This window comes from Dendrobium catenatum, unplaced genomic scaffold (genome assembly GCF_001605985.2).
Source record: "Dendrobium catenatum unplaced genomic scaffold, ASM160598v2 fragScaff_scaffold_1595, whole genome shotgun sequence".
NCBI lineage: Eukaryota > Viridiplantae > Streptophyta > Magnoliopsida > Asparagales > Orchidaceae > Dendrobium > Dendrobium catenatum.
In genome coordinates this window covers 1,732,500-1,746,509 of record NW_021320057.1, presented here as the reverse complement: position 1 = coordinate 1,746,509, position 14,010 = coordinate 1,732,500, and positions in this window count along the sequence as shown.

Genomic DNA, 14,010 nt, shown 5'->3' with positions numbered 1-14,010 from the left:
CAAAGATTTATCCAAAAGAATTTGGAAATCATCCTTCCTTAATCTTCTTAGGACAATCTTGGCTCCTAAATATTCTATTTCTTCTACCAACTTAATCGCCATGATCCTTGCAATCTTTTTCTTCCTTCTCCTCTCAACTGTTTTACAAATAATCATAGCAGATTTTTGAGGATTCAATCTCTCACTAGTCCAGCCACAATAATCACATAAAATGCTCTTCACTTTCTTAATACTCTTTATCTTAGCTTCAGAAAGTAATAGGACATCATATGCATAGAGAAAATGGGATGCCTTTTGAACCCTTGGAGAAATCCTGATTCCTAAGTCCTTGCCTTCATTAGAAAAGGTATTAGAGAGCAATTGAGAACACATGATAAAAAGAAAAGGTGAGAGTGCACAACCTTGATGGAGACCACTCTTCCCCACAGTCCATTTGGAGAATCCTCCATTGATTAAGATAGAAAACCTTGGCTCCATAATTCACTCCATCACCAAGTTCATAAACTTCTTTGAAAAGCCCAAGTTACCCATCATCTCTTAAAGGGTCTTCCAACACATGTCGTCGTAGGCTTGCTCCATGTCTAGTTTGATAGCTACCATACCATCACCTGATTTTGAATTTCTTATCTTAAAGAATGTATCTTGAGCCAGCAATAAATGATCAGCTATACTTCTCCCTTTAACAAAATCTACCTGTTCTTCTGAAATAATATTGGGAATGATCAACAATAGCCTGTTCAATAAAACCTTAGCCATAATTTAATAGATAGAGTTACACAAGCTTATAGGATGAAAACCAGAAGGAGTGACTGGAATATTTATTTTAGGAATAAACACAACAAGCGTGTCCTTCCATTCCTTACACATTTTTCTTGTAATAAAGAACCTTTTAACTTCTTTGCACAAATCTCTCCCTATAATACTCCAATAAGTCTTGAAAAAAGAATAGGTTATGCCATCATAACCAGGAGCTTTTTTATTACCCAGCACTTTGATTACTTCCATTATCTCCAAATCAAAAATGTCTACAATCAAACCTCGTATATCTGCATCATCCATAACTATTCTCGAAACTGGCCAGTTATCCACACAGCACTCCCTTTCCTTCCACTTTTCCTGAAAAAACTTGAAGAAGACATCCTCCAACTCCTTAGGCTCCTAGTTAAGTTCTCCATTTGAATTTCTAACTTGAGAAATCCAATTCCCACTTCTCCTAGCATTTTCAAAAGAATGGAAAATTTTAGTATTTGCATCCCCATCCTCAATCCACTTCACCTTTGCTCTTTGCTTCCACCAAGTATTCAACCGGTCAAGAATCACATTAAGCAATTTGGATTTTGATCTTAATACCCAAAGCTTCTCTTCACTTAACCAACCAACACTAGCATCTTCCTCTTGAAGCTGAAAGATTTCCTCTTTCAATTTATCCTTCTCCTTAGAGAACTCCTCTACTTTAGCCTTGCCCCAATAATACAAATCCTTCAAAGCTTTATCACATCTTTTGTTAAGGATTTCCATATCATATCCATGAAATCCCTTACTCCATACTTTAGCAATAATGTGGGCCGAAGCTTTATATGATATCCAAACATCTTCAAACTTTAGAATCCCTTTTCTTTTAATAGATGACTCAAAAATTTTCAGCACTATATGGCAATGATCTGAAGCTACTATGGTTAAGTATCTCACCACTGCCACCTGAATGCAATTGATAGCCAAAGAATTGATCAAACACCTGTCCAACCTCTCAAGAATTTAGCCTCCTCCAATTTTATTGTTACACCAAGTGAACCTTGGTCCAACAATCCCTACTTCATGAAAGTCATTCCCATTCATAAAATCAACCATCTCTTAGGACCTTGTAAGACACAAACTTCCTTCCATCTCTCTTATCATCTTGATACAATATACAGTTGAAATCCCCCCAAACAATTGAAGGGACCTTTCTATTAGCCACTTCCTGTATACAACCCCATAAACTCCTCTTAACAATCGACAGTAGCAATCATCCACACCCCTTTATTTTAAACATTAAGGTCCACAATAACACACTGCTCTGACTTCTTTAATACTTAAAAAGAAGCCAAATCATATCTCCATAATACCATAATTCCTCCAGATAAACCATCTGACGGTAGAAGAAAGAAATCCCAATATGGCCCCATAAGTTTCTCAAAGGAAACTTTGTCAAAAGCATTGATCTTAGTTTCCACCAACCCCACAAACAGAACACCATGATCTTTAATAAACTCCTTAAGATAGAGAGAGGCCTCTTTTTTCTTGGCCCCTCTACAATTCCAAAAGGCAAAGGAATTCATTAATTCAATCTAGGGGATGGGGCCCCTTCCCTCTTTTTACTACCACCACCATCCATATTCCTACCACGCGGAATATTCTTGATTGGCCGAACAGATCTTAGCTCTTTTGCAAGCTTCACCTTATTCAACTCCCCATCAACACCAACATCCTTATCCAATCCACCTCCAGATCTATTCATGCCATAACCCTCTACAAATCTCACCACCTTTTCCCTTCCAACATTGATCATAACATTATTATCTCCTTCACACCCAGCATTATCAATTTTTCATTCTATCACATCTTCCCCCGTCATATCACCATTATCCATATTCAAAATATCAATTTTATTAATTGAATTTGAGAAACAAGAAATATCAGGTTTAATGATCATACCCAATTCTCCAATAGAATTAGTTCCACATTTGTCAAGAGGACCGTCCTGCTCCACAACAATAGGATAATGCCCCTTTTCTATATACCGATCACTTCCATTATGCATTCCCTTCTTCTAATTGTTTTGCATCAGCATTCAACATCAATTGATTCTTATGAGTAGAATATGATTCTAGTAACCAGTTCAGACCAATTTTCCTGAACAATCATGACAAGTTTTGCAATCTTCTTTATATATCTCAAATTGTTTGGCTTCACTACATTGCTTCTTTGATTCGATCTTCTACCTTTCTTATGGTTGACAAGGATCCACGGCCCATAAGACGGGTCCTTCATCAACTCTTGTCTCCTTCCCACTTCAGCTCCCCCACCACCTTTACTAGCAGCAACCTCCAACTCCTTAAAATAGGTTCTCTATGAACACATTCATTATTCACATACCCAATCATTCCACACTCAAAACAAAAGTTAGATATCTTTTCATACTCCACGTTTTTGAAAAACCTTCCAGAAATGCTATCAACCCATACCCCCAATGGAAGAGGTTGATCAAGCTTTACCCGTACACTTGCAAATTCCCTCCTCCCCAATTGAAACTTATTACCATCCAACATTAATGGTTTACAATTCCTTGAAGCAATTCTTGCCACATATACCTCATCCCAACATTACAATGGAAAATGTGGCATTCTAACCCAAATTGGAGAGGTTAGCCCCTTCATGATAAAGAATAAAACTCATAAGTCCATCTCTCCATACCTACTATATGCCCATTTACAAACCATGATCCGCCTGAAAGAACTGCTTTCGCCATCTCATCTGAATTAAATGAGCATAAGAACCATCCCCTACCCAGAGAAGTAAAGTGCAATTGCTCGAATTGACTCCATTGCCTCCTTATTTCCCAAGCCACCATATAAGATGATAATTCTCTTCCAAACACCTTTATCACCAAAGAATTTAACAATTTCTTTGAATTCAAAACCTCCTATTCTTCATTCAACCTCACAGCCTTACCATCTTCTCACAAAAACAATTCTTCTTCTTTGAAATAAAGTTTAATATAAGGCTTGCTACTCCATGGATTAATATTACCCATACTAATGGTAGTACTAGGCATTTCATTAGTCACCTTATCAACACTCGATGCATTTCTCTCACCTCCCATTAAATGAATATTATTATTAAACAAATTCGGAGAATTCACATTTATCACATTGTGTCCAAGAATAGCATTTGAATTCCCAAATCTATTAAAAAAATTTTTCATCCCTGATGACAACGTAGCTGGGTCAATTGAGTTTATATAAGAAAAAACTTTCTCGATTCTAGGAGTTAAATTAACCACAAATTCAGCAATTCCTTTACCATTGCCTTCCACATGCTTGGTCATCTTGGGAGCTACATCAGAGACCTCTTTGATCACCAAGGGACCTTGCGATTTTATCAACTGGTTTTCATAACTCTGCTTGGAATCCAAAAACAGTGAACCATTCCCTTTCAAATCTAACTTTGAGTTGCCAACGAAGGACGTCGACCTTATTGCTGGTGCCTGTGCTTCCCGGCGGCACTTCGCCTCCATCGTCCCTACCAGTTCCTGGTGAACAGGAATGAAATCCGAAAATGCAAAATTTGAAATTTCAAATCTTTCTATCTCTAATGGGAGTCTCTCTCTCTCTCTAACGGGAGTTTCTCTCTATACTTGAATGAAATCATGAAAGAATAGTTAAATGTGTCAAGGTACACATCATTTGGTTGAAAATTAATTTGGATGGAGATTTACAAAGGTAAAATGCTGGGGGTATTGGTATAGTTATTCGTGACAGTTTTGGGACGTTAATTGCTGCGGCTGGTTGGGGCTTAACCCATTGTGATTGCACACAAGTGGAATTAATGGCTTTTAAATATATACATAAGCTTCTTCTAGATTGGATGTATGAAGTGAATGGTGTCATTGTTGAGGGGGATAATGCTAGGGTGTTACAACACATGTAGAATTTTAAATATAGAGAAATGTGGAAGCTGCAGCCGACAGTTTATGAGCAGCTAAATTGGATAAGGCTTTCCTATAGAGTCTTATTTGTGCATACCTATAGAAGATACAATAGAGTAGCCCATTTTTGTGCACAAAGGGCAATAGATAGTTCTTTTACTTGGGATATAGGTAAAAGTTTCAATAAATGTATTCCTTAATATTTTTTAGAGATTCTTGAGGAACGCAGGAGTTATTCTCTTTTTTTTTTAGGAGGAGGGTTGAAATTAGATTTACTTTACTTGTTTTGTAATCTCTTTGTATGAGGAATGCAAATTCAATAGTGCAGCTCTCTCTATCTTTAACTATATATCTATGTTTCTTTCTTTCTTTCTTTCTTTCTTTCTTTCTCCCTCCCTCCCTCCTCTCTTCCTCTCTCTCTCTCTCTCTCTCTCTCACCCCCTCCCTCTCTCTCTCTCCCCCTCTGCCTCTCTCTCTCTCCCTCTCTTTTTCATGTCTCTCTCATTCCTATCTCTCTAATCTCTCTCTCTCTCTCTCTCTCTCCCTCTCTCTCCCTTTCTCTCCTCTCTCCCTCTCTCTCTCACTCGTACCACTCCCTCTATTATTCATCTCTCTGGATAATGAACCAGCTATTGAGGAGATGTTAAAGGTGAATGGTAGCACGTCGGGTCCTGCTGGATGTAGCGATCCGCTCAAGTGCACTTCTAATGTTTGTGAAAATGCTGCTCATGGGAGTAGTGCTGTTAATATGGGAAAGGTGGATGAGCAGGTTGTGAGAAGTGGATCTCCATTTTCTGCTGGTATTGGTAAAGCTTGGAAGAAGACGGAACACATCCCGATCCTTCATCCAGAGGAGATAAATGCTATAGCATCGGATGGATCTGTGGATCTTAACTTGGGGGCAGTTAAGGCCAATGTGGCAATGCTTGACAGAGCTATGGTAGGGAAGATCTTAGGGAGAAGAGTGTCTTTCTTCATGTTGAAGTCAGAGATTCAGAGGCAGTGGGGCAGATTTGGTGAATTCCAGCTCACGACATTGGGACATGATTGTTTTGTATGTATGTTCTCCTCGACGAAGAGACGGACGCTGTTTTGTGTGGCGGTCCCTGGTTTATTGGTGGAAATATTGTTGGTTTGGATCGGTGGACACCTACTTTTTCTCCAGCATCTATGGAGGGTTTGTTCTCCCCGGCGTGGTTACGCTTCCCCAACCTCCCACTACAGTATTGGGATGCCAGTAATATCTCCAGAATTGCTTCTAGATTTTGGGTTCCGCTCTGGATTGATGCGCAGACTGGAAACTAGGGGAGGCGTGGATATGCTCAGGTGTGTGTTCGTACGAACTTGGCTAACAAGCTCTTTGCGAGAGCATGGATAAATGGTTTGAATGGGAAATTTTATCATAAAGTTGAGTATGAAGGTATTGGTACTCTTTGTTATGGTTGTGGTAAAGTTGGACATCGAAGGGAGCAATGTCCATTAAAGATTACAGGGCAAGGAGAAGCGTCTATGCGGAAGACGATTGAACAAGGGAAGTTAGCAGGCTCGGGTGAAGGCACTTCAACTCAAATTCCGGCTAATAATGGGAAGAAGGTGATGGATGGTCCCACTGTGGTCAAAATGGAAGGGAATTCTATGATTAAAGCTGTTGATAGCCGGGACAAAGGTAAGGAAGTGGAGAAGCATCAAAATAAGGAGAATGTTATAGATGCTAATGTGAATGAGAAGTGTGATTAAGAGGATTAAATGGGTCCCTGGATCCAGGTGCCTCCGCGTAGAAGGAGGAGTGCTCGTCTTTAAGGCAAGGAACAAGAAGTAGCTGGCAATAAACAAACTTTGAATGTTTTGAAACAAGTGGATTTAAATAAAATTAAGGAACCTCAAGGTACTATCAAGCATACCCGTAAGAAATTGATGATGGGATTTAAGAAGCCTTTGCCTTTTACGGCAGGGATCAAGCATATTATGCCACAGCCTAATAGACATAAACTTGGAAATGATTTGAGTCAGGTGGGAATGGCCCCTGAAATCTCACGAAAAAGAAGGAAGGAGATGGATGAAGACATTAGCGGGGACGCTTCCCCTTTTGTTTTTTAATGTCTTCCATTTTAATCTGGAATTGCAGAGGTGCCCGTAAGAAGTTGACGGGGTACTATCTGTGGAGCCTCGTTGGTAGAAATGAGGTATGTTTTGTTGGGTTAATTGAAACTATGATAGAAGATATTAGCAGAATGGAGGTTAATAGAATTTTTGGTGTGAACTGAGAATTTTTTCATTTTCCTGCTATGGGGAAATCGGAAGGTTTATTAATGTTGTGGAGAAGGGATATATCACAGTTTGTTGTTGATATGTCTATGTATCAGGCTGTTGTTTGCAGTTTGATATTACCCAATCAGCAGAAGTGGATTGTGGCTATTGTCTATGCTAATAAGAATTACCACACTCGTCTAGTTCTGTGGAATTCTATTGGTCCTTTGATTAGTTCTGATCTCCCTGTGATTGTGGGTGGAGATTTTATTTGTTGCTTGAATCAAAATGAGAAGAAAGGGGGGAGAAGGTTTAGTAATTCTGTTGGAGCTCATATTATTCATCTCTCTGGATAATGAACCAGCTATTGAGGAGATGTTAAAGGAGAATGGTAGCACGTCGGGTCCTGCTGGATGTAGCGATCCGCTCAAGTGCACTTCTAATGTTTGTGAAAAAGCTGCTCATGGGAGTAGTGCTGTTAATATGGGAAAGGTGGATGAGCAAGTTGTGAGAAGTGGATCTCCATTTTCTGCTGGTATTGGCAATGCTTGGAAGAAGACAGAACACATCCTGATCCTTCATCCAGAGGAGATAAATGCTATAGCATCGGATGGATCTTTGGATCTTAACTTGGAGGCGGTTAAGGCCAATGTGGCAATGCTTGACAGAGCTATGATAGGGAATATCTTTGGGAGAAGAGTGTCTTTCTTCATGTTGAAGTCAGAGATTCAGAGGCAGTGGGGCAGATTTGGTGAATTCCAGCTCACGACATTGGGACATGATTGTTTTGTATGTATGTTCTCGTCGACGAAGCGAGGGACGCTGTTTTGTGCGGCGGTCCCTGGTTTATTGGTGGAAATATTGTTGGTTTGGATCGGTGGACACCTACTTTTTCTCCAGCATCTATGGAGGGTTTGTTCTCCCCGGCGTGGTTACGCTTCCCCAACCTCCCACTATAGTATTGGAATGCCAGTAAAATATCTCCAGAATTGCTTCTAGATTTGGGGTTCCGCTCTGGATTGATGCGTAGACTGGAAACTAGGGGAGGCGTGGATATGCTCGGGTGTGTGTTCGTATGAACTTGGCTAACAAGCTCTTGGTGAGAGCATGGATCAATGGTTTGAATTGGAAATTTTATCATAAAGTTGAGTATGAAGGTATTGGTACTCTTTGTTATGGTTGTGGTAAAGTTGGACACCGAAGGGAGCAATGTCCATTGAAGATTACAGGGCAAGGAGAAGAGTCTATGCGGAAGATGGTTGAACAAGGGAAGTTAGTAGGCTCGGGTGAAGGCACTTCAACTCAAATTCTGGCTAATAATGGGAAGAAGGTGATGGATGGTCCCTCTGTGGTCAGAATGGAAGGGAATTCTATGATTAAAGCTATTGATAGCAAAGACAAAGTAAGGAAGTGGAGAAGCATCAAAATAAGGAGAATGTTATAGATGGTAATGTGAATGAGAAGTGTGATTAAGAGGATTAGATGGGTCCCTGGATCCAGGTGCCTCTGCGTAGAAGGAGGAGTGCTCGTCTTCAAGGCAAGGAACAAGAAGTAGCTGGCAATAAACAAACTTTGAATGTTTTGAAACAAGTGGATTTAAATAAAATTAAGGAACCTCAAGGTACTATCAAGCCTACCCGTAAGCAATTGATGATGGGATTTAAGAATCCTTTGCCTTTTACGGCAGGGATCAAGCCTTTTATGCCACAGCCTAATAGACATAAACTTGGAAATGATTTGAGTCAGGTGGGAATGGCCCCTGAAATCTCACAAAAAAGAAGGAAGGAGATGGATGAAGACATTAGCGGTGGGGACGCATCCCCTTTTGTTTTTTAATGTCTTCCATTTTAATCTGGAATTGCAGAGGTGCCCGTAAGAAGATGACGGGGTACTATCTGTGGAGCCTCGTTGGTAGAAATGAGGTATGTTTTGTTGGGTTAATTGAAACTATGATAGAAGATATTAGCAGAATGGAGGTTAATAGAATTTTTGGTGTGAACTGAGAATTTTTTCATTTTCCTGCTATGGGGAAATCGGAAGGTTTATTAATGTTGTGGAGAAGGGATATATCACAGTTTGTTGTTGATATGTCTATGGATCAGGCTGTTGTTTGCAGTTTGATATTACCCAATCAGCAGAAGTGGATTGTGGCTATTGTCTATGCTAATAAGAATTACCACACTCGTCTGGTTCTGTGGAATTTTATTGGTCCTTTGATTAGCTCTGATCTCCCTGTGATTGTGGGTGGAGATTTTAATTGTTGCCTGAATCAAAATGAGAAGAAAGGGGGAGAAGGTTTAGTTATTCTGTTGGAGCTCAGGAAATGGTTGATTTCCAGGTAGAGAATGATATGCATGACTTGGGCTTTGTGGGACCAAGGTATACGTGGTCGAATAATAAGAGTGGCAATATTAATATCTGGGTTAGACTTGACAGAATTTTGATGAATTCTGAAGGCCTTTGGGTGGCTCCAATGGTTACAGTTAAGCACCTTCTTCGATTGGCTTCTGACCATTGTCCGCTGTTACTTAATTTTGCCCCTGTTTCTCTGAGACCTGGCATGAGATGGATGAGATTTGAAGATATCTGGATGACGTACCCGATCACTTGGAAGCTTGTTTGGAAGAATTGGACTAAGCATGATTATGGTCAACCTTACGATGTGCTTAATCGTAAATGTTCTCGTACTCTTAAAGCTTTATTTTTTTGGAGCAGGAACAAACTCAGAGAGCTTGGGGAGCTGAAGATCTTGCTGGAAGGACTTATTGAAGAACTTCAATTACTGGAGAGTATGGCGTAGGGTCTGAACAAAGAGCAGGATGTGGAACTACGTCAGAAGGCTGCTGAGTTGAATTCTACTTTGGCCTGTCTGGCTACTTGGTGGAGGAAGCGAGCGAAGACTAGATGGATTGAGGAAGGGGATGCTAATTCTCACTTCTTCCATTCCTCGACATCTACTCGAAGAAGAGGCAATAGGATTTTTGAAGTTAATGGTTCTGATGGGAACTGTATCACTGACCCGATCCTTATTCAGGAAGAGTTTTTGAACTTTTTCATGAAGAAATGGCGTGAAAGAGATGTTGTTCTGGAGAATTATCCTGAGTTTGATAGTCAGGACAGAGTCATGGAAATTATGAGTTCTAGTATGGAGGAGGAGATAACGGCACATGAGGTTAGGCAAGCTGTTTTCAGCTTAGGAAAGAACTGTTCTCCCTGTATTGATGATATCAACTCTTCCTTTTTAAAATTTTACTAGGACATCATTAAAGATGATGTTACCCGTGCTATTCTTTATTTCTTTGAGACTACTCTATGTGCGAGAGCTGGAAAGAGACCTTGGTGGTTCTTATTCCGAAGATTGATAATGCTAATGTGCCTTCTTTGTTTAGGCCTATCAGTTTATGCCAGTCCTTCTATAAAATTGTGGCTAAGGTGCTGATTAATCGCCTTAGGCCTGTGCTGAGCAGTATTATTAGTGAGGAGCAGGGGGTGTTTGTTCCAGGTTGGTCAATATCTAATCATGGGATGTTGGCTCAGGAGATGATGTTCAAATTCAAATGCTCAACGCAAAAGTCTGGATTGATGGCTTTGAAGGTTGACATGGAATAGGCCTATGACTGTATGGCTTGGGAGACTTTAGAACGAGTTATGAAGCTGATGGGTTTTAAGGAGAGGTTTATCCAGTGGGCTATGCAGTGTGTTTCACGGCCTAGTTTTAAGATTCTTATTAATGGCAGTCGTACACGGTGGATTAAGGCCATGAGTGAACTATGTCAAGGGTGCCCGTTTGCACCGTATTTGTTTATTATATGTTCTGAACTGTTATCCAAAGCATTATGGCAGTGGGGAGCACAATTGGGGATCCAAGTTGTTAAAAATACTGATAGGATATCACATTTGCTATATGAGGATGATATTCTAGTTTTTGTGGAAGCTAGTCGTGCTAATGCTATTCGTATTATGAAGCTGCTTGATGATTATTATGGTTGGACGGGGCAGAGCATTAATAGTGCAAAATATGATATTTTTTTTAATAAGAAATGTCCTTATTGGAAAATGAGGATGATTACTAAAATGATGAAATATAGAAGGGTAAATTATTTGGATTATCTGGGAATCCCATTGGTCATGAGGAAGCTGGTGAGTGCATATTTTGGTAAGGTGATGGAGGCTGCTCAAGCGAAGATGAATGTATGGGGGAAGAAGCAACTCTCTTTTGCTAGAAGAGTCCTGCTGATTAATACTTCCTTATTATCATTCCCTATGTATATGATGACTCACTCAGTCGTTCCTAATGGAGTTTTACACTTTATCGAGAGGCTGGGCAGGCGTTTTTTATGGCAGAAGAACTCCAATAGTAGGGGTATGGACTATGTAGGATGGAAGGAGCTCTGTAAACCGAGGATTCAAGGTGGACTTGGGTTCCATGATCTTACTATCTGGAAGTCTGCTCTTCGTGCTCAAATTGTTTGGGATTTGCTCCAGCATCCTGAGTCGTTCTTATATAGAGTGTTACTGGCTAAATATGAGATGAAGATTTGGGATACTTCCCTAGGGAATAAGTCTTCAGCTACTTGGAAGATTATCCAGGATGGGGCTAGTGCTCTCCGGCCTGTTTTGAGATTGAACATTGGCAATGGTATGAGTAATTATGTCCTTCAGGATGTTTGGATCATGGATCGAGCTTTGGATAAGTGGCCTATGTTTGTGAACGTGGAGGAGGTGGAGAATTCTAATGTTGGTGACTTTCTGAACAATTCATTACAGTGGATTTAGGAGCTGATCAACAGGTGTTTTGGTGCTATTATGGCTGAACGTATTTTAGCTATTGATGTTGGTAATGATTCCCAAGGTGATTGCCCTGAGCTTATCTATGATAGAAGGGACATGACGGTTGCTGCTATGGCCTATAGAATCAACTTTGGTGTGGAGGAGAATAATATATATTGGCTTTATAATTTGAAATTACATCCTCGGGAGAGGTTCTTCTGGTGGAGAGTGATGAAGGATGCGATTCCTACGGCATCATGGCTATTCCACAGGAAGTTGGGGGATAATGCTTTATGTCTCTGGGGGTGTAATGTGGAAGAAAACCTGGATCACTGTACTATTCATTGTGTTAAGCTGAAGGAGGTGATTGTGATTCTGGCTAAATGGGGAATTATGCTGCCTAATGTGAATTCGTCTCAGGAGTTGATTACATTTTTCTCTACATGTGCGGAGAGGAATCCTATTGTGGGAAGAATCTACTAATATATGGTGTATCAGGTGTGGCAAGCTAGAAATGATATGAAACATCAGCGCATGTGTAGATCTCCGACTGTGATTACTGCAGCGGCGCTTTCTTTATTACCGAAGCCATTTAAATGGCCAATTCTGGAGAAATGGGGTACCAATCAGCCGATCGGGCTGCCGTCTCATAAGTTGTGGTGCCCTCCCCCTCCAGGTTGGCTTAAAGTTAATTTTGATGCCTCGATGATGCCTTCTAACCAGGTGGGGTTGGGCATTGTGGTGCAGAACCATGTGGGATCGCTGATTGTTGTGGCTGGAAGAAGAATGGAAAATTGGAATACTTTATATGCTGAAGTCATGGCTGCTGCTGCTATTCGTGAGGTGTTACAGGACTGGATGCTTGATCTTGAATGAATTATTATTGAAGGGGACTGTATCAATGCTATATGGTGGCTGCAAAACTTGAATGATCGCCAGAATTGTGTCCATTCTAAGGTGGATGGCCCGGATCTCTCCTTCCTCATGGAATTCAAACAGGTTTTGTTTTGTTATATTTCTCGGGACAGTAATGGTCCTGCTGATTACTGTGCCCATCTTGCTTTGCTTGGTAGTTTTTCTTTTAATGATGTGAATAATGAGTTCCCCCCAACATTGTTGTCTATGTTGAGGGTGGAGAGTGATAGGGTATAGAATTTACTTGAGAGTTTACTTGTAATTAGTTTTTTACTTCATTATTAATGCAAATGCAAATATTCAGCTATTATTCATCTCTCTCTCTCTCTCTCTCTCTCCCTCTCCCTCTCCCTCTCCCTCTCTCTCTCTTCCTCTCTCTCTCTCCCTATCTCTCTCTCTCTCCTTTCTCCCTCTCCATCTCTCTCTATTTATTCTTCTTCTTCTTCTCTCTCTCTCACTCTACCTCTCTCTCTCCCTTTTTTATTCATCTCTCATCTCTGTCTCTCTCATTCCTCTGTCTCTGATCTCTCTCTATCTCACTCTCTCTCCCTTTCTCTCCTCTCTTCCTCTCTATCTCTCTCTCTCTCTCCACTCCCTCTATTATTCATCTCTCTCTCCCTCTCTACCTCTCTCCCTCTCTCTCACTCTCTCTCTCCTTTCTCCCTCTCCCTCTTTCTCTCTATTCTTTTTCTTCTATCTCTCTCTCTCTCTCTCTCGTGTTTTTGTTACGCAATTTTGCTTGGGAATTTTTTCTCTGAGGAACGAGATCCGGCTACTATGGTCTGCTCGCATTTTCTCTTGGGGTAAGTTGGGGGTAACCGGTGGTCACCCCCTCGTCACCCGCCGAGGAGTGGCGGAGGGACGGAAGCTGGTGGTTGGAGAAGTTCTGAGGCTTGGTATGGTAGAAGAGATGGGGGGAAGATTGTCACTGAGGGTAGCTATTTTGGAGCCAGTGCTTCGAGCAGTGGAGGGGTTAATAAGGAGAGGAGATCCTCATTATCGGGGCCGAGCGGTGTGGCAGACACTGGAGCTATGAAGAAATAGCTTGTCTATGTCTGGTCTCTTGTTAAGACAGGGAGTGGTAGGTCGGGAGGCAATATGGCTCCCGTGAAGGCTGCTACGTATGATGTTACACCTGGTGAGGTGCTTGAGGTTGATAGAGGAGGTCTTTTTAGATCTCAAGTTTGAGATGGGAGTGCTAAATCGATGGACTCAGGAACATCTGAGAAGATGGTCGATCTTGCTGTCACACCCAGAGATAAGATGGAGGTTGAATTGAATGCCAATAGGATGGACCGAAGAATGGAGATACAAGTTTTGCTCGATGTTGATGAAGTCATAGAGATCATAGGCGGAAATGATGTTGAGGAATTCTTGAAGGAAGTCCAGGC